Here is a 21,559-nt window from a genome sequence, read left to right on the forward strand (position 1 = left end):
CATGTGTATCAACTCCAATATACTGAGACAAAATTAATGTCCGCATGCAAAAAATAATTGGAATCAAAACGGACAACCACAAATATCAGAGAGCGGAGGTTTTTTTTTTTTTTTAGAGAAAATTTATCCATACACTAAGAAAAACGCATATTGTCGGAATAATGGGCTGTCGGAGTAATGGGTTGTCGTAATAATGGGCTGTCAGAATAGTACATGTTGTCGGAGTATTGGGCTGTCCGAATAATGGTTGTCAGACTAATGGGATGTCAACATTTTTTTTACCCTCCCCCTTTTTTCCAATATCCGTTATTTTTTCGTTTTCTATTTTAAAATTCACTCTCTTTAGTAATATATCCGTGACCGCTGTGGATAGTAAACTTGGAATTGATAGTAAATAGCAAAACCAAGTAATTTGTAGTGTATTTATGTTCTAATGACACGTACAGACAGACGCGAAAAAAATAAATTATACGAAAGTGAGAAAACGAAAATATAACAGATTTTGGAAAAAAAGGGTAGGGTAAAAAAAATGTCCTGTACCCAAGTACCTATGCTTACTATTAAAGCAATAATTTGAGAAATATATATTAAGGGTTATACTAATATGTGAATATTATGAGTCCAGGTAACTCGATCAACTTGATTTGTACGTATGAAAAATTATATTTATTATCTGGTCATGTCCCGCGTTTTTTTTTGTAATGTTGTTATAATAACAGTGTAAGTTAAGACCAAAAAGTAGACCAGGAAAATACTTTATTATCTTTACTAGTTAATTTCTGGAGATCATGTGTCTGTCATTTATTCTGTTATTCACATCTTTTAAACAATTATATTATATACGCATCATATCAATCTATCAATTAGGATACATTATTTTATTTGGCTTAATAACATATTATTGGTATTTAGTGCGACCGTGCACCTTTCGGTTGTCTCGAGTGTTTTCTATTATAGCAATGTTTAAGTCGTCATGTTGCGGGATTTTCAAATCCCAAAAGAAGAACACACTTCAAATTCAACATGATTTTCGATTTGGTAACCGCATTACTTTAATATAGATCATTATATATTACATAACCTTACAAATCAATTTACTTTTTATGATTAATCTGATATGCATGCCCAATATATTTTATTCCCAAAACCTTATTTAAAAAGGAGGGGACATGGTCAAAGTGTCGTGCAAACCAAATTATTGTTTATTGTCACGGAATAATAACAAACTGTGCTATAGTTTTTAAGATTATTGGATAATTGACTTGTTCTATAGGTACATGTACCTTACTTACCCAGGTGACATATCAGTTGTACCCTTGATATTGGTATAAATTCAAATCACAGGCACTTGTTTCTATCCATTTGAAGACCCACTATTAACGTATATATTTACCAGAAATAATGGTTTTAAGCAGAGAGGTGAAACAATTACTTGGGTACCTTCTCGAAAATATACGTTGATAGTGGGTCTTCAAATGGATAGAAACAAGTGCCTGTGATTCAAATGCTTAATGATATATTAAAAGAAGATGTGGTATGATTGCCAATGAGACAGCTGTCCACAAGAGACCAAAATGACACAGACATTAACAACTATAGGTCACTGTACAGCCTTCAACAATGAGCATAGCCCATACCACAAAAGCCCCGATATGACAATGTAAAACAATTCAAACGAGAAAACTAAGATACATGTATATGTACATTGTACATGTTGTATATGAAGATTAATTAGATTAAAGTAAACAATGTGGTATGTTTCCAAAATAAATGCTATCCGCTAAAGACCAACTGATGTTGATCCAATTACTATAGCCAAACAAATGATACATACATGTAGGTTACCATACTTCCTTCATTTATATTATGATTATTGAGTATTTTTTTGGAAACATTTCAAACCTTTACATGCTGTTTATATATGTTACAGTAAATAGGTGAAATTAGGAATTACATGTAATTACTAAAATTTAGGAATTACAGGTAATTCCCGATGCACTTAGTTAATACAAGTAATTCCTTAAACGGCCCAGTTATTACCAGTAATTACTAAATTTAAAATGAATATTTACACCTATTTACTGACTGCTAACACAACCATAACTTTTGATCACCTGACCATAATACAACATTGTTTTAGCTGTGTAATACTAACTAGAAGATCAGTTAGTACTCTTAAAATTTTGAATGGTTGATATGTATAAAAAATATCTTGAATAAATATGGACTTTCAAATATTTGGTTAAATCAGAGTAACTTTAGTTTTAATCCAAAATGGTTTAAGTTGAGCATTATAATACAGATAATTTTTGACCAACTTCAGCAGACATGGAAATCAGAAATGGAAAATTCTCCCAAAGCATTATGTCTTAACTTTTTAAAGAACTCTTTGAATTTGAAGAATATTTAGACTTATTACCTTATAAAGATAAGATAACGTTATGTAGGTTAAGAACTGGAATGAACTGTTATGTGCATTAGCTTCGAGATATATAAAAAAAATATCTTTTTTTTGTTGTTAAATCATTTATAAAAATGATATTGTAAAATTATAATTCACTGTTAGCAGCCATTCTGGTTTTATTTTGTTAAATTAGCTGAGAAACAAGGTTGATGAGTTGTGCACTTGCAAGTGAATATTTGGACCTCATTGAATACGTATTCATGTGACCTTCAAATCAACCCCTAGCTGGAGATGGGTTATCGATGTATTAAGCTATTAAAATTGTAAGGGTTTTTGCAGAACAAATAGTCTCGGTTACTTTTGCTGTTAATCGCAGGCTCAACAAAAATGAGGAAAAAATATTAAAATTTTCCTCTCGATACTATCTGTTGACTAGTACTGTACATGCTGTAAGAAGCTTCAGTCAAAATTGGGTAAAAATCCAGGATGGTTTATAAAATCTAATGTTTTAAAAACTTTAACTACAGAGTGTATGTAATGTTAACTGGGACAAAACTAGTCCATTTATAAGTACATGTAATATATACGAAAAAAAAAGGATTTTTTTTTCAAACTTTACTTTTGGATATTATTTTATGATCATAAACATTTAGCTTCTGTCCAAGTTTGGTAGAAATCCAGGATATTTGGAGAAAGTTTTTTTTTAAAGTTTTGAACCACAGTGCATGATGGAGATTTTAGTTTGATTTTGGATAGATATCATTGTCTTGCATACATATATTTACGGAGTTTCAAAACCTATAAAACAACCATTTTCCAGTTTCAATTCACAAACACTAAAGAGTATGCACTTTGGATGTGCATTATATTCCTACATCCTTAAGTTAGCGCCGTTAAAATCCCTACCCCTTTACTTTCTTATTTGGTATCTTGAATTATGTTTTTAATTTTAAAACAAAAACATCAAGTCAGTCCTAAGACTAAGGTACAATTTTCCTCTCAAACTGAGAAGTATGTTATCAGCAGCTGTAAATGATACTAATGTGATTTTAAACAAAAGTTGACATATTTATGATATCAACACACGCTTGGTTTCAAAATCCAAATTCCTCTGTTTTTAATGTTTTACTGTGAAGTACTTAAGTGTGTAGATAAGTAATTATATATCTGATTACACATCTGAAATCTTATTGTATAAAATAAGACAATAAGTTTTAGTAACGATTTTATTTTATTAAAAGGATATTTATATTTTTTTTTATAAAGTATACATTTTTCTTTATGAATTAAATAATGATTATTTTACAACACTGAAAAATGTTTTTAATAAATATTTTTAACATACATTTGTTTTCGTGGTTTCTTGATTGGAGTAATGAAATTCTTAATCTTATTCAGTTTTATATGTGTTAATGTAAAGTTGAAATCCCCCTTAAATCTACACACATAAAGTAATAATATTTGATATAAAATTCAACATCTAAAGAAAAAAACCACATTCTAATTGCAAAGATAAGTCAATGATAAACATGTCCAGTAATTACTGTTTGACTTAATACATTCATTTTATATGACCAGTTTGAACTTAAATAAGACTTAATGACAATACAATTCAATACTGTAAAACCAAATAGATAAGAACAAGTAACATGTAAATAAGAGTTGTTTTGATTGATATTGTTTATCATTTATGTGTCTTGTTTGGTGTTGATGCCAAAGGTATTTTTCTTCTGCATCCTTTTTGTGGTGTTTCCTTCTGTTTCCTTTTTCTTGTTTGTTCCCTTCCGGTTGATGGCGAATTCAAGCATATTAGGTCATTTATGTCACCAATAAATGAATCAGGTCCCAAATCATATTCTATATCTCCAGATTCGGTTTTTCTCAGACACCCTCTTTCTAAGAAATTTGGTAGAACAGCATTTGATTTCCCTACTGTCAGTAGATAATCAACCTGACATCCTATTAGGAGAACCAGTCTGTCTAATACAGATGAAGGTGGCATCCAAAGTTGTAGACCTCTAGTATTTTTTGCAAGAGGATCGTTCTGTCTTTTTTGTCTAGGCTTGATGGTTAATCTCCTTACTTCTTCTAATGACAATTTGGAAGAATCTACTTTATTTGGACAGTACAGTTGTTTGACCAGATCTTTATATAAACTACTGTCAATTGTTACTGAATGAACAGCTTCAAATTGTATATTAAACAAACTGCATCGTAGTCGAGGTGTTTTCAAGAAAATTTCAAGTATCTTTTTATGTGACATTCCATGAAATTTTGGAATAAAATCATTGCCTCCTAAGCAAAGTGCCAATGCAATTTTGATTCCAATATGTTTGTCCTGCAGCTGTTTTTCAAGCACCTCCAATATTCGAGTGATGCAATACAAATCATATATTTTTCCAGGTTTTTGTAAAAAGACATACACTGGTATTTTAAAAGTGCTGTCATCTTTTCTTGGCCAAAGTCTTGATAGTGCAAAAAGATGTATAACAACAGCATCAATGTCACCAGATGTAACAATACTCATTACAGCCTCCCCACTGCCAAGTTCATGTTCAATTTCAAAAATCCAGTCTACCTGTGCCATTTCTGCTTCACCTTTAGTTTGATGGATAGTTGTTAACATTTCTGAAGATTCAAAACCATTTTCCTCTGAATATTTGCATCTCAGAGGAACAGCATATCTTTTACAATGGCAACTTTCGCTTTCATCCTCACATTGACAGCCTTGGAGAATATATTCACTGTCAAAGTCCAGGGTTATGTTGTTATTAATCTTAAGTTTATCTGCATGTTTTGCCAAGTATGTGCTTATCTGGATCTTTCCTTCTAGTGTACTTGTAATAGCTTCCTTTTGAAATTTGTGCTCATTAATCAATTCAGTACTTAGTTTTAAATGTGCAATAGATGAATTTCTTGCTTTTTGCCTCTGTTCTCTTGTAGCTGCTTTCAGGTCATCGGGGGTGTAAGAATATTTTTCTTCACATACAACTAGCCTTTTTAATCTTGGAAGCATCCCAAGTGTTGGCCTTAGAACAGCTTTTTCAACAAAATTTAGATACTCTGTCCCTGAAGGAACCTTACACTTGAACTTTACACCTGCAAATTCTATGGTTGCTACTTTAACACTTTGCATTATTTCTGTTGGCGGGCTTTTCTTCTGCCTAATCCATGCAAGTTTAGCTGCAGAAAGTTTTTCATAATCGGCTTCTTTCACTGTATCTAATGAAATGTTGTCTACTTGGAAGTCAGGATTATCTACAACCTTTAGCAAAAGGCCTAAAAGGGCTTGTTGAATACCAGTAGCTTTTAGGACTTTGGGCTTTGTGCAGTCTGGCTTCACTATAGCTTGACAAGCATTCATTGTTGATGATAGATGATCTAGATTTTTGGTTAGTTTTGTAACTTTCTTAACCCTCTTTTCCTCGGCTATATCTTTCTCAGTCTTGTCAAGCAATGCTTGTTTAAACTTTGTACGACAAATGACTGTGCCTTTAGATTTCTTTACTCTGTCAACTAATGGTTTTGGACCTAGTATTTCTTCTACTTTTGGTAAGTCGTCCTTTGTACATCCAAATAAAGATTCTGAAGCTACAAACTTTTGTATCAAATACCTTCCAATGTCTGATGTTGTAGTGTCCAAGAGAGCAGAAGACAGCATAGTATTTTTTTTGGCATACACATTGTAAGGTATAATGTTCACATCAGTTTCTAACCCATTTCTCCTCAATATAAGTTCTGCTGTTGGTATAACATGCTTTAGGTCTGTATTCTTAATAACTGAAAAGGGCAGTTTTTGCCTCAATTTACTTTCAATATGATTTCGTTCAAGGTGTGCTTGGCCTAATTCATCAATGATTGACATTCGTGGTATGATGGACTTGATGGAACTTCCAGAGCGAAATCCTTTTACAACATCCCTATGGTCCATTTCTCTTTGAGAGTCCAAGCCGAAATTTACAGTACCAGTCCTGTGTGGCGTAGAGTACAGTGCCATTTTCAATTTCTGATGATACATTCCTGCAGTATAGTGTTCGTGTAAGAGATGTGTAGTATAAGCTGCATAAGATGAAGCCCCATTAAGAAAAGCAAAGGGCAATGACGACTTTACAGCAGCTAACAACAAACTATATCCCTTGCATCCACCAAGACGTTCTGAAAATGCAATTGCTAAAACTTCATCACAATGGTTCATCATTTCTTTGTGAAGAGTAAATGTTGCATTCCTGTTAGTACCATGCTCTATAAAATCACCAAGCTGATTATCCCAAAATGACAACAAGTTGTTGTAGTTTTTATCATCCATGTCCTTAATTATTTCTTTGAGTTTCTGTGAAGGCAACTGCATAATGAACTGTAAAAAGAAACTCAAATGTAATGAGAGGCTTAATCTCCAAATAACAGTCGTTGCATCATCAATACATCTTTCAGACAAAAGCTTTGACCATTCATCTGTATTGTCATCACGCATGTACTTTAAAAGATGAACCAGCCCTGCATTCTTATACCCAGAAAAAATGTTACAAATTCTTGATTTCCGCAAATGTAAGATAGGAAACTCAGGAAGAAATATTTGGTACTTTGAGCATTTCTTCATCAATGATATCAAATTTTTCCCGATTTTATGATCTGGAGCAAACAATATTCTATTTTGCCCATCTTTGTATGTTTGTTGCTGATCTGACTTAATCAAAATGTCATCTAAAATCTCTCTAAGTTTTGATTCATCATCGTCTCTTCCAGTATACGGTGGTGGATGCCTACAAAGAAGGGAAGGTGCATCATATGCCTTAAAGTTTAGAGCTTCAATTAAAGTTGGATATATTTGTTCACTATTGTTTTCAGAATTGTCTCTGTCATTGGTGTCACTTTCATCATGAAAAACAGAATGAAGGTCTTCAATATCTCTTTTATCAGCTTCAAGAATGAAAGATTCTGGATCAAATGGCAGCTCAGCATTTAAAAGTGCCCTTGTCAAATCTGTTATATCTTCTTCGATGCCTGTTCTGTCTTCAATTTCTGTACTATTATCAGGAGTTTCCTGTAAAAAAAATGAATTTGCATCATATTTTGTCGATTTTATATGTCAAGGTCATTTAAAAAATATGTTTCCCTGGTTTTAATTTTGGACATTATCTCATTTGAATCGATTTCTCGTATTTTTTTAAAAATATAATGCATAGAACAGCAATGAATATTTATATTTTTGAAAATTATTTTGGATAGTTTTGTTCTATTAATGAATTGTGTTCTGACGGTTGTTTACCATTTGTTTGATGTGTTTGAGATTTTGATTTTGCCATTTTATTAGTGATCTCCGTTATGAATATTCCTAAGAGTTTGGTATTTTTGTGACTTTACTCTTGTGTATAAATGTATCCGACTATGATTTTCTAGAGACTAAACAATTAACTTGTTTTCAAGGTTTTATGTTGATGATTTTATTCTTAACATTTCTTGACTATTTTTTGTTTTATTTGAAACAATGTTTTAAGACTGACCTCCTCGAAACTCTGTAGCTCTATTTCAAACAAATCATCCTCCACACTTTCAATAGAGACATCCAGCTCACTAAAAGCTGCTCCTAATGATTGAAGAGAAGTTTCCAGAATCTGACTTTCATTAATCTGGAGTGATGCCATAGAAACATCCAAAAAATCATAGTCTATTGTGTCCTCATTCCCTTCAGAATGTTCTTCCCTCTCCGTCTCAATAGAGGGTTGTACTTTGGCGAGTAGAGTCTTGATATATGGTTCTGAAACATACAATATAGGAATGCGATAAATAATGTTAATTATAAGTGTTTATGACAAACATTAATTGTATTTTTTTTTATTGTAAAACTTATAGTATATTTTATCTTTTAAGTAGCCAAAATGAAGAACTTACATTTTGTGCATCATAATTTAACACCTAAAGCACATTAGTCAGTGTTCGTCCAGGGGTTAAGAAATTTTGTTATTGCTCACTAGCCCAGGGCTAATTGATAGCAGGACCTTACTAGCCCTGTTGGAAGAACTACTAGTCCAACAAAATGACCTGCTATCCCTAGTATGCCTTACAACTTCAGAGTTTTCTGCAATAACAACGAATTCTATAAACTTATCAATTTTTATCCATTGTACAGTAGATTTTTGCATATTGGATACCGAAATTATGTCAGCAAATATCCCATTAGCAGATACATTGTATATTCAATTAATCGATATAATCCAAATTTTAGTCCTGGTATCTATGATGAGTTCAAATTCTAGGAAATCCGGATGACGTAGTCGAATCTGATTGGCTAAGATAGAAAAGTGATAAGGGGATTTCCCCCTTTCTATTTTAGAAACGCCAAGAATTTTTTGTCACTAGTCCGTCGGGCATATTGGGTTACAAGTTTTGGTTGCCCGAGGTCTAAATGTTGTAGTCCCGGGCGTCGGGCTAGTGGATTTTTTAACCCCTGTCGTCTCATTCTGGATTGTAAATAATTTACTCAAAAAAATCAGTACTAACCTATTTTTATGGTCTCCCAACACTCAACTATTGACCACTGGATAAGCTGACAAAACTTCTTTATATCTAAACTCTCTTCTTCTGTCAAAACTGTCAAGCTATTCAACCCATCTGTTTTATTGATATTGCATCTTTTGCGGCAATTACAATTGTCAACTAAGTCGCACATGTCATCATGCCACTCACGTGTTACGTTAGAGTCATGTGGAAGTCCTTTGATAGTAACAGGCAATGTACAAATCTGTTGAGACCTATTTTCACCTGGATCTGGATCGCTATGAAATCTCAGTCTTACTAAATTGTCAAGCATCAACACAAGAACACATTTACGTAAACAAAGCCTAGACTTTGACTGTTCATCAATTGTTACATATGGAAAAGAATGCCTTTTCAAGTATGTATTGTAGTAGCAAAGATCAGGATCAGCTTTCTCTTTCAATTGTCTTTCTGCTTCTTTTAAACTTAAGGTAGTACCTGTATCAGATGTTATATCAAACACTGTCTGTATATTTCTATAATTCAGCAGAAGTTCCTCGGTGTTTCGGATTTGCAACACACCTATATAGGTTCTATTGAAGACATTCAAAAGTGTATCGTATAATGAATACATGCATGATATTTTCTGTTCAACAAGAGCTTTAAGATCTTTGGACTTTTTTATGGAATTGCTATTGATAAAAGTTTCAAATAATATCTGCATGTGCAGTGGAACACCAAGTTGCCATTCTTTAAGGTTGTTAAAACACTTCCAATCTAGTGGTTCAATATCTGTGTTTGTTTCACAGGAAGGACAGCTTTCTACAATTCTCTCAATCTCATTGTCTTCTTGTTGGTGAATATGAGTAAACACTATATGGTGATGAATTCGTGAATTAATGTAATCATCTCTTAGTATAAAACGATTAAAACTGCCCTTAGAATTTTTGTATCTGGTCAGTGAAGTTGGTCGACAAAATATGACAGACCAGCATTGAATACTATGTTTGTTTTTAATCGTGCTTTTCATTAATAGTGAAATGTCGTGGAGGTTGAAATCCTCAATCATATCTGGTAATTCAACAATTACATGGATGCCTTCGCCGTGTGAACATTTCCGCGTACAGTCAAAACACGCAATATTTTCAAAAATATGTTCTATGTTCAGGTCTATTCCCTGTTGACAAATGTCTTGCTCAATTTTGTTCGCCAAATGAAATTTATTGTCAATCCAAAATCTTATAGTTTCATAGTCTGAGGCGAGTTCCTTCCTTTCAGTTTTCATCTGTATTGTTTGCTTTGACTGCCTAGCTACATCATCTACACTTACGGTGAAATGTAATAGTTTTTTCCAAATCTTCCATTTCTGCTGTGTGAGTTCTTCATATTCAAGATTTACGTTGTTGTACAAGTGAAAGTGATATTCAAAAAGACATATTCTTTTCCATTCTTTCTCCAAAAATAGTGGCTTATATTCAGGATATAAGTACACAATTTTGTCTTCTGGAAGTTCTATGTTGTTAAAGAATATGTCTTCTATGGCAACATTTTTAAAACTCTTCTTGGCAATTTCTTGATATAAGTCAAGACATGAGGAGTTTTCAAATAATTTGATTGGTTCTTTTCCTTTAGATTTAGACAGTATTATGTTGACTTCATGCACAATTTGCTTAGAAATATGAAGTGAGTTTTCATGGTTGTAACAGTACCGAATTATTCCTGTTAGACTCACAAATGTTTTATCATCTACAATTTTGGAGTCACTTTTTAGATCTCTCTTTATATTTTTGAAGTCCTTCAATTTATCATGTTCTTTACTGTTTTTTTTCAATAAATTCACAAATAAAGTTAAATCACACCACTGATTGTTCTCCTGTACAAAGATTGATTTTAATGATGGGACATTCATGTTTCAATATCTATAATTAACTTCTTTCTCTTCATCTTCACCCATTTTCGTGGTCTTGAAATGTTTCCTCACTCATATTCTAAAGAAAAAATTGTGATGTCAATGCTTATTAAAAAATCAAAATGGTAAGGGTCCAGTAATTGCATGGCTTCTTTGATATGTTTACGGTATTGGATGACAAATAAAATGTCACTTTTTTTCCAAGCCCCCTCTACTGCAATAATGGATAAAAATCTTACCTTTTTTTTTTTTTAAAGACTAAACATTTAAAGCCCCCCTTTTTTTCTTCTTTTTCCAAATATCTATGTATATATTTTACAAAATAACATAAGTATCTACATATAACACTTTAAGTTGAACATTGTATCAGTAGAACATACAGAGCTTCAAAGGGAGGTTGGATGTTAAAAATGTTAAAATTAAGTATTTTTTCATTTTTATTTGAGCTGAGCATAGTAAGAATCCCCCCTAAAACTTTTCAAAGCCCCTCTCAGGCCTCTATAGGTTACAACTCACCAGTCCCTTAAACAGCAATTTGTAGAATTTATTTTTAATTTTCATTGCTAGATATTAATCTAAAGTCTTTTTTCAACTTGCAGCTAGATTAATTGATCTTGGTTATATGCATGCATTATATTTATATTTAATTGATATAAATTTCTTAATTTGAAATTTAAATATATATGTATAATGAACTTACCAATCTATTTTCTTCTTTTTCTTCCTTTATCGATACATTTTCTTTGTTCATGTGTTGCTTTTTTATTTCATATTAAAACATAAATATACGTATACAAAAAAATTGCACTTAGACTACTGTAACATTATCTTTGTTTCTATATACTGTACATGTGTAACCCTAAAAGTAATAAACCTGTCACAACAATTTAAAATACATATAACTATGAATAATGCTGCTGATAACAAACTTCTCAGTTTGAGAGGAAAATTGTACCTTAGTCTTAGGACTGAAGTTAGTAAATAGCTGTAAAAATGACAAAAAAAATCAGTGATTACCAGTAATCACTGAAACTATTAGTAAATACATGTAATTACTAAATTGGCTAGTAATTACAGGTATTTACTGAAGTGTTTAGTAATTACATGTAATTCCTAATTTCACCTATTTACTGTAACATATACATGTTACTACAGTTCAGCGACTCAAGTTTAAAAGGCATTTATATAAAAGAATTTAAACTTAATATCATTTTGTATGAACATCATGTTGAATATTTACATTTTCTCAAAAAGTTTTTATTTCACTTAGCTAATAAAGAAGATGATGGATTCCCAAACAGAAATCTTGATGACAGTGAAAAAATTGAAGAATCGCACCAATTGTTACAGAGAATCGATTTCAAGCAGAAACAGATGCTCAAAGATAAGGGAATACAACAGCCATCCATGTTCCTTCACATATAAAGGTATATATTGTATATATTGTATATATATATTTTGTCTACATTTTCTGAATTTATGATTTTAAAAATCTTTCAAAAGATATAAATGTACATTGTAAGTCATGTAATTCAAATAGAGACGTGCCATTGTCTTTGATAAAAGATAGAGTTACATGTATGCCTTTTTAGTATTATCAGCTTATATACTTACTTAGCCTTGTTAAAATCTATAAATATACCTTAAATGTATATTTATACATGTATGTTGAAATGTCTGTCAGAATATATACATATATGCATGTGATCATAATGTTTCAAATAGCCAAACATTGTAAAATATATATATATACAACTAGTCTAAACATCAACCCAACAATGTTAGATCTGTAAATTTGCTTTCGCAAATTTTTGGTTCTTCCCTCGCCGGGATTCGAACCCATGCTACTGTGATATCGTGACACCAAATCGCCTGCACTGCAGCCGTCCCCCTAGACCACACACCACCTGGGCTATATACATGTATATATATATATATACAACTCGTCTAAACATCAACCTAACAATGTTAGATCTGTACATGTAAATTTGCTTTCACAAATTTTTGGTTCTTCCCTCGCGGGTATTCGAACCCATTCTACTGTGATATCGTGACACCAAATCGCCTGCACTGCAGCCGTCCCGCTAGACATATATATATATATTGAGTATTGGAAATCCTGTACACCCTTTCCTTAGACCAAGTTTAACAAATATAATATGAATGTTTAAATTCAACTAATTATCTCCTGGCAATACACATTTATTTTAGGAACTTTTTATGTTTTATTTTGCAGTAAGCAGCTGTTTGTGATGCTTATAGGCATAAACAATCTAGTCTGGACATGTAAAACAGCAGCTGGTTCTATTTTGAAGTAAGCTATTTGGTGATTACATTAATTTGACATGACCAGACCAAGTCTTGGGATAAATTAATAGTACTCATTGTCATGATTGTACTAGCTTTTTATTGTTTTATATATTTTATGGAAAATACTGTTAGTTGAGGCCTGCAAAAATTAATTTATAAGGAGATGAAGTGTTGTTGTCAATGAGAGTAGAGACATCTAACAAATAGCATGAATAGAGTCATGGAGGATTGAATTCATACTCATTTTTATTAGAGTGTTACAAAATAATTGCAGGAAAAAAAACAACAACAACAAAAATCAAAATAATTGTGTATTTATTAGAATTAGCCAAATCAAACAATAACTGACTTAAATCTTGTTTGAAATTTTCACATTTCTATTGATTAAATATTATTTTATAGATCAAATAATAAATAGATAAAAGGGCAGTAATCCAGTCTCAGATTTTTGTTTTGGTTATATTGTATACAGCTGATTGTATTTTAATACTATTTACAAATACTTCTTATATGTCAAAAGAAAAAAAAATTGCTGTACCTGATATTGTGTTTTATATTGAAATTGATAAAGACAACAAACTCAATAATGAGCTATTCCAATATCAATCTCCCTAGGGAAAAAATGGGGTGCTACCTAATTTTAGACCTCCATAGTGCCCATAGACACATCAAACACTTGCAAAAATATAAGCCTGAACCCCTGAGGGGATCACACATCAAATTATAAAAGTTGTATATATTCTACACCGTGAATAAGACCAAACAATGATAGAAAGAGTTAGTTTTAAAATATAATTGAAAAACTAAACTGATACAAATCAAAAATTTTTTTGATGTTGATAAATAAATCACAATGTGTAATAGTTGTAATAAATTGTTATGCCAGCCTACAATAGTAGAAGGGGTTTATGTTTAATGATCCATGCTTTTGTTTGTTTATTCTTTCATCTGTTCTGCTTTAGGTTCAAGTTTTGGTAAAATTTTTTGGTCAGGATAGTTGTTAATGATGTTAACGACCAATCAACTTAAAAATAAATATACATGTGCCTTATGTTATGATCTTTCTAAGGATAAATTAATGGTTTGACCCCAATTTCATGGTCCACTGAAAATAGAAAATTTATCACAACTTCTAGCTATTCTTTTTATAGAGTTATTCCACGAGATATTTTTGGGTCACTCATTAGAATATCTTTTAAATATATGATTTTGATTACAACTGCATTAAGATAGAATAATTGCATGCAGACAATTATTGCTTTTGTCACATTTATATCACTTGTCAATTTAATAAAATTAAACATTTTTTTTTATTACTTTATTACAGAAGCTACAAAATAGAGCTAAGGCCCTTTAAACCAAGAAACTGCCAGTGTCAGAAAAGGACAAACTTAGTAAGGCCATGCAAATTGATTTAATGTCAAGTTGGGACAGTGATTCTGTAGATAAACTCGCCTGATCACAACTGGGATTAGACTGTCACAAGATTTTAAATCTTACATGGATAAACTAAAGTCATTTACTAGACTGTAAATACCAGAGACAGCTGAATGCACAAGGCAAAGAGCTGAGGTCCAAGTAAATCAGAGAGGCCTTGTCACAAGAAATGTACAGAACTTGCATGGATTTTTACTTAAGGGCATATGACACAAAATTGAGAGATATCAATAAAAATTTCTTTAAATTTTAATAAGGACCAATTCAAAGGTACACTTTTGGAATTGGCAAGTACAAAAATACCTTCATGTTTACTTTTGAATTATAGTTGACAGTTTTCAGTTTAAAGGGGGAACCCTTAAAATGAAGTGGTTTGGTTTTTTGAATTTGATTATTTTTTAGAGTAAAAAAATGAATTACTGCTCTTTTATTTCAACATTTGCATTTTTTATTAAAATTATTTACAAGTGCAGCATATCAGTGACATCAGATTATGTTAATGTGTTTGGCTAAGCTACATATTTCTTTTTACTTAAACTTTCTGTTGCCTTTTCTAATTAATTAAATGCTGAATAATAATTTGAGTGTGGCTCATTTCAGTATTTGTATTTGCTGTCAAGATTTTTCCTGTAAGATTTCACATTATTTATAATCGCTTGGTCAAAGGGAGATAACTTTTTGAATCTTCACATTAGATAATCTGCGAAGAGGATTATGTAAAATGTAAATAGTTGAAAATTAATTTTATGGTTCAATAAAATCAAAATAAGTTATTGCCATTCATTATAAATAAATTTCTATCAAAAATAAGGCTCAAAGAATTTTTTTATTTTATTTATATAAATAATAACAAAGTACACACATCATGCACATGTTGACTTCATAAAATTTGTAAACAAAAAAAATTGAAAATAAAACTAAAAAAATTTAACTAATCAGGAGACAGTCAATACACCAAATATATTTATAAGCATATAAACTTATTATTTTCTTCAATTGTCCAAGTACATATTCAATATTGATAATTTTTTGCTTGACATTACATAATTTTGTTGATAAAAGTTTATTTGTGTGCTATTTTATTCAATTGTACATATTTGAAGTATTTCATTACACCTTATTATTTTTATTCTTGCATACAGCATTTGGAATGAAATTTTAATCAATGTTCGAGCAGCAGGATGTTTTTTTTGTCGAGCCTGCAACTTTTGTTGCAGAAAGCTCGACATAGGGATAGTGATCGGTCGGCGGCGTTAGCTAACTTTTTAAAAGCTTAATATTTTAGAAGGTGGAAGACCTGGATGCTTCATACTTTGTATATAGATGCCTCATGTTACGAAGTTTCCGTCAGTCACATGTCAAATGTCCTTGACCTCATTTTCATGGTTCAGTGACCACTTGAAAAAAAAAATCAGAGTTTTTGTAATGTTGAATTCTCTCTTATTATAAGTAATAGAATAATTATATTTGGTATGTGCGTACCTTGTAAGGTCCTCATGTCCGTCAGACGGTTTTCACTTGACCTGACCTCATTTCATGGATCAGTGAACAAGGTTAAGTTTTGGTGGTCAAGTCCATATCTCAGATACTATAAGCAATAGGGCTAGTATATTTGGTGTATGGAAGGACTGTAAGGTGTACATGTCCAACTGGCAGGTGTCATCTGACCTTGACCTCATTTTCATGGTTCAGTGGTTATAGTTAAGTTTTTGTGTTTTGGTCTGTTTTTCTCACTTTATGCAATAGATCTACTATATTTGTTGTATGGAATGATTGTAAGGTGTACATGTCTAGCGAGCAGATGTCATCTGACCTTTACCTCATTTTCATGGTTGAGTGGTCAAAGTTAAGTTTTTGAGTTTTGGTCTTTTTATCTAATACTATATGCCATAGGTCAACTATATTTGGTGTATGGAAATATTTTATGATCTATATGTCAGTCGCGCAGGTTTTATTTGACCTCAACCTCATTTTCAAGGTTCATTGCTCAGTGTTAAGTTCTTGTGTTTTGGTCTATTTTTTTAAAACTATAAGTAATAGGTCAACTATATTTGTTGTATGGAAGCATTGTTAGCTGTACATGTCTGCCTTGCATTGTTCATCTGACCTTGACCTCATTTTCATGGTTCATTGCTCTTTGTTTAGTTATCTTGGTTAATGTTAAGTTTATGTGACAGTTTTTAATAAAGCTTTATACTTAGGACTATCAACATAATATCAATGATAAGTAAAGAAGGCGAGACATTTCAGTGTGTGCACTCTTGTGAATTTACGAATTATGTTAATCATGTAAATAATGTTATGTTTTTTGTTTTTTGCTTTTTGAAGTTTTTAAAATTGACAAATAATGCTAGCAGGGGAGATTATTCATTAATATTTTTATGATGCCAAACTTGAAATTTAGAGGTGCCTATGTTTGCTATTTGTTATAACCCAATTGTTATGATTCTTAAATAATCTATACAAGTAAAATTGAGAATGGAAATGGGGAATGTGTCAAAGAGACAACAACCCGACCAAATAAAAAACAACAGCAGAGGGTCACCAACAGGTCTTCAATGTAGCGAGAAATTCCCGCACCCGGAGGCGTCCTTCAGCTGGCCCCTAAACAAATATATACTAGTCCAGTGATAATGAACGCCATACTAATTTCCAAATTGTACACAAGAAACTAAAATTAAAATAATACAAGACTAACAAAGGCCAGAGGCTCCTGACTTGGGACAGGCGCAAAAATGCGGCGGGGTTAAACATGTTTGTGAGATCTCAACCCTCCCCCTATACCTCTAACCAATGTAGTAAAGTAAACGCATAACAATACGCACATTAAAATTCAGTTCAAGAGAAATCCGAGTCTGATGTCAGAAGATGTAAACAAAGAAAATAAACAAAATGACAAAAATACATAAATAACAACAGACTACTAGCAGTTAACTGACATGCCAGCTCCAGACTTCAATTAAACTGACTGAAAGATTATGATTTCATCATATGAACATCAGGCACAATCCTTCCCGTTAGGGGTTTAGTATCATACCATCATAAGTAAGCATGTTAATTTGTCAATAACCATTATTTTATTAATTAGTTTGAAATTGATGAGGTTCTTTGATGTAGAACTTGACTTTTTTTAAACAAAAGTGTTTTTTTATTTGTTTTAAATGTTTTTAAAATTGTATAACAAACTTTTTGACATTTTATTTTAATTTATCACCAAAACAACTCTAATTTGTCAGTATCTGAATAAAATTAATTTGTTAGATACTTTGTTTCTTTTATTGAAGTATATACAAAGGGAGATAACTCAAAATTGTTTTTTTTTTATTATTCTGACCCAATTAGAAGTGAATACATCTATGCCCAAGACAGGATGACAATAAGAAAATGCTAGAAATTGTTGTGTATGGTTATGCTTTGTCCAAAAGTTTTTGTTATCTCCTGTATTGTATATTGCTGCCATTGTCAAAATCCAAATCACACATAGATAGCCTTGTCCTATAGTTTATATCTGGTGTTTGTGTTTTTTGTATGTCTTAGATTCTAACTCTTCAAGTTCTTATATAAATTCAGATGCATTGCCATTCTTTGCATATAAGTAAAGGCATATTTACAAAATGGTATTGAGCTTTGCAAATGAGTGACATGTATTCGTTGGATTATTGTTTAAGTTTCATCTGAAAAATACAGTCTTCAATGTTACTGACAAATTATACATTTGCACATTGCCATTTGAAACCACAAATATTATTCTACTGTAAATACACAGAGCAGCAATCCATGCCTTTCAAGTCTAATACTTTGTAAACATGGATCAGAAAAGTTGGAGGATCAATTTTATATGTACAGTAGCTACAAAGTTATCACCATTAAAAATTCCTGTTTTTCCTAATTTTTTTTTTTTTTTTTAATTAGATATTTTCAAACCAGATATTTGGGTTAAAGTAAAAACAAATCCCCAACATCCCTTTTCCAAAAAAGCAGAGGGAAAAATTCTGCCTTTTCTTTATTATTCATTTGCACTATTGTTTTGTAAGTAGTTATACAGGATTATATTGACTTTAAATTGCATTAAATTTGATGGAAGTTCTAATTTAAATAAGTCATAAACAAGAAATTTATTTGAATTTACATTTAATTAAATTACATAATTAATTAAATTAAATTTATATTTAAAATTCTTTAAATTTGAAATTTATTGAAATTTAATTTATATTAAAAGATCTTTAAATCTCAAATTTATTCAAATTTAAATTATATCAAAACTTCTTTAAATTTGAAATTTATTCAAATTTAATTTATATTAAAAATTCTTTAAATCTCAAATTTATTCAAATTTAATTTACATAAACATTTCTTTAAATTAGAAATTTATTCAAATTTAGTCTATACTTAAATTCTTTAAATTTGAAATTTATTTAGATTTAAAAATAATATTAAACTAGGTTGAAATTTGGGAATTTATTTGCAATATTAAATTTAGTTTAAATCTATATTAAATTAGAAATTTTCCAGCAAAGTAAATGCATAATATTTTTTGTAATTTGAAATTTAATATGCATAACATATGCATTTAATTTTTTATTAAATGCATCATTTCATGCAGTGAAATACACCATCAAAATCAACACCTACGACATCGTCTGCAGTCATTCAGTATATCAGTGGAACCGTTTTTATGGGATGCATGGCACTTGTTCTCAGTCTGTTCTAACTGAACTCTAATCAAGTGGGCGATTGACGCTTCCGGTATTTGAAATGTGAACATTTGCAATCAACCAACAAATATGTCATCAAGCAACTTTTCGTTTAATTTCAGTTTTAATTTATTTTTAGAATTTATTTTTTTTGCTACTTTTTTTCTTAAATGAGAACATTTGCAATCAACCAAAAAATTTTCACCAAGCATTTTTCGTTTAATTTCATTTTTTAATTTATTTTTTTATTTGTTTTTGCTTATTAATAAATTTTCATGCGACTGGTATGTATTAAGAAAAGGGTGGAAGCATATAAATGGCAGTGTGTATTTTATTTATGAATTTAATTCTAGTAAAATAACTTTTATAATACTCTTTTTGTTTGCTGCTTTTTTATATTGATATATCAAGAGAGTAACAATATAAAACAACAATTTAATAAAAGCAGTAAAATAAACACACAAGAAACACCAGAACTTCAACGAAAACGACAGAAAGAACTAATAAAAGCATTACCATTACACAGAAAATTTAAAACTAAGCAACAACAAATTATCCGAGGATGTCACTCAAGAGCTCATTCAGGGTTACAAGTCCCTTCTGAACACCGAAAGTTGTGAATTATATACTTATAGTTATACTTTTATTATGAATTGGAAAAGTAACACATTAACATGAAAACAGAGCCACATTCTGTATGTTTGTGCCTGTTCCAAGTCAGAAGCCTGTAATTCAGTGGTTACATATTTCTTTTTCGTTATTTTTTTTATACATACATTATGCCGTTAATTTTCTCGTTTGAATTGTTTTACATTTATCATTTTGTGGCCTTTTAAAGCTGACTAAGCGGAATAGGCTTTGCTCATTGTTGAAGGCCGTACGGTGACCTAAAGTTGTTAATTCTTGTGTCATTTGGTTTCTTCTAGAGAGTTGTCTCATTGGCAATCATAACACATCTTCTTCTTTTTTTATATACATAACACAATATCAACAAGAACGTGTACGATCCTAGTTTTGTGGGTGGTTTAGTTGCTTTTAGTTCTTTGGTTAAGGTGTAACAACCCCATTGATTTCCCCCTCTTAGTCTTAGTCTTACAGAAGTAATCTTTGTTTTATAAAAATACAGAAATTATTGGCATGAGTAAAGTTACTTTTATCCTGTCGAGTCCCACAGACAAAGCGTTTACATATTATTTTAATGCATATAAGAAAAAAAACATAATTGGAAGTTAACAAATTTTTTACCTGTGTACAAGCTTTACTTAACTATTCAACCCCAAGTTTTCAAAATATTCTACAGAAATACCAAATACAAAAATGGTGCTTTGAAACACCAAAGATATATGCTTTATAAGCCAAATGGTTTTTAACTGCAATGCAATGTAGGATTAATATTTCTGTCAATTTCAAGGGAATTGTCTGTTTTAACCTTTTCCGTATGCAACCGGATGTGACGTATTACACCTATTGACGTACATGTATTAGAAACCAATAATATTCCTGAACAAAACACAAACATCTATTTCAGGACGGAAGCAAAGTAAGAAGTAGGATATGCTTATTCGGTCAGATTTTATGATGTCACCCCAGATTGTTTTTGGCGTCGTGTTGCCTTAGTCTTAGTTTAGTACATGTTCATAGTGATCTATGGACCTGCTCGTCTTTTTGTCGTTTGTTTCACCAAGGCGGTGTCATTGTTTCGTCGACTTAAAGGTTTTGAATATTCCAGTGGTATTTGTTGTCTCGTCTATTGGTGTCTGTTAAACAAAATTGTACTCCTGTCTTTCATTTTTGCTAATGTGCTTTGTCTATATGGCTTTTGTGTTTTTTTGTTACATGACGAGGCTCTGTTAAATCATACATACCGTCATTATGCTATTGTGCTCCTTTTTTACATATTTGTTTGTTTTCATAGTGTTTAAGATTATAACACAAAGTTGACTGTTGATTTGATATTTTTACCAATTATGTCTGTTTGCTTTGTTCACACATTGTTGTCAATAAGATGAAACGTTATGCGACTGCCATACATGTGAGAGGTTTAACGCTATAAAACGAGGTTAAATCCACCATTTTCTACCTAAGAAAATGCCTGTTCCCAGTCAGAATTCCTCAAATACATCAAACGAATGAATAACAACTGCAATATTCTTGAGACTCAGGAATATTACAGTTCTTATCCATTCGATTGAGGTCTTGATTTTGCCATTTGATTCGGCACTTTCACGTTTGAAATTCCCATGGAGTTCAGTATGTTTGTGGTTTTAATTTTTGCTGCGTCCAACGTTTGTATCAGGACTTCAACTTACAAAGTTCCTAACGTATGAATAA

At 31.2% G+C, this 21,559-nt stretch overlaps 1 long non-coding RNA gene across 1 annotated transcript; it reads left to right on the forward strand.

Moving 5' to 3' along the window:
* Positions 1 to 285: 285 nt before the first annotated feature.
* On the forward strand, positions 286 to 17,796 carry LOC139527221 (uncharacterized). Its single transcript, XR_011665301.1, has 4 exons — positions 286 to 1,038; positions 12,058 to 12,214; positions 13,024 to 13,101; positions 14,425 to 17,796. It is a non-coding gene; the product is annotated as an uncharacterized lncRNA (long non-coding RNA).
* The last annotated feature ends 3,763 nt before the right edge of the window (positions 17,797 to 21,559 follow it).

The sequence above is a fragment of the Mytilus edulis genome, chromosome 6, assembly GCF_963676685.1.
Source record: "Mytilus edulis chromosome 6, xbMytEdul2.2, whole genome shotgun sequence".
Classification (NCBI taxonomy): domain Eukaryota; kingdom Metazoa; phylum Mollusca; class Bivalvia; order Mytilida; family Mytilidae; genus Mytilus; species Mytilus edulis.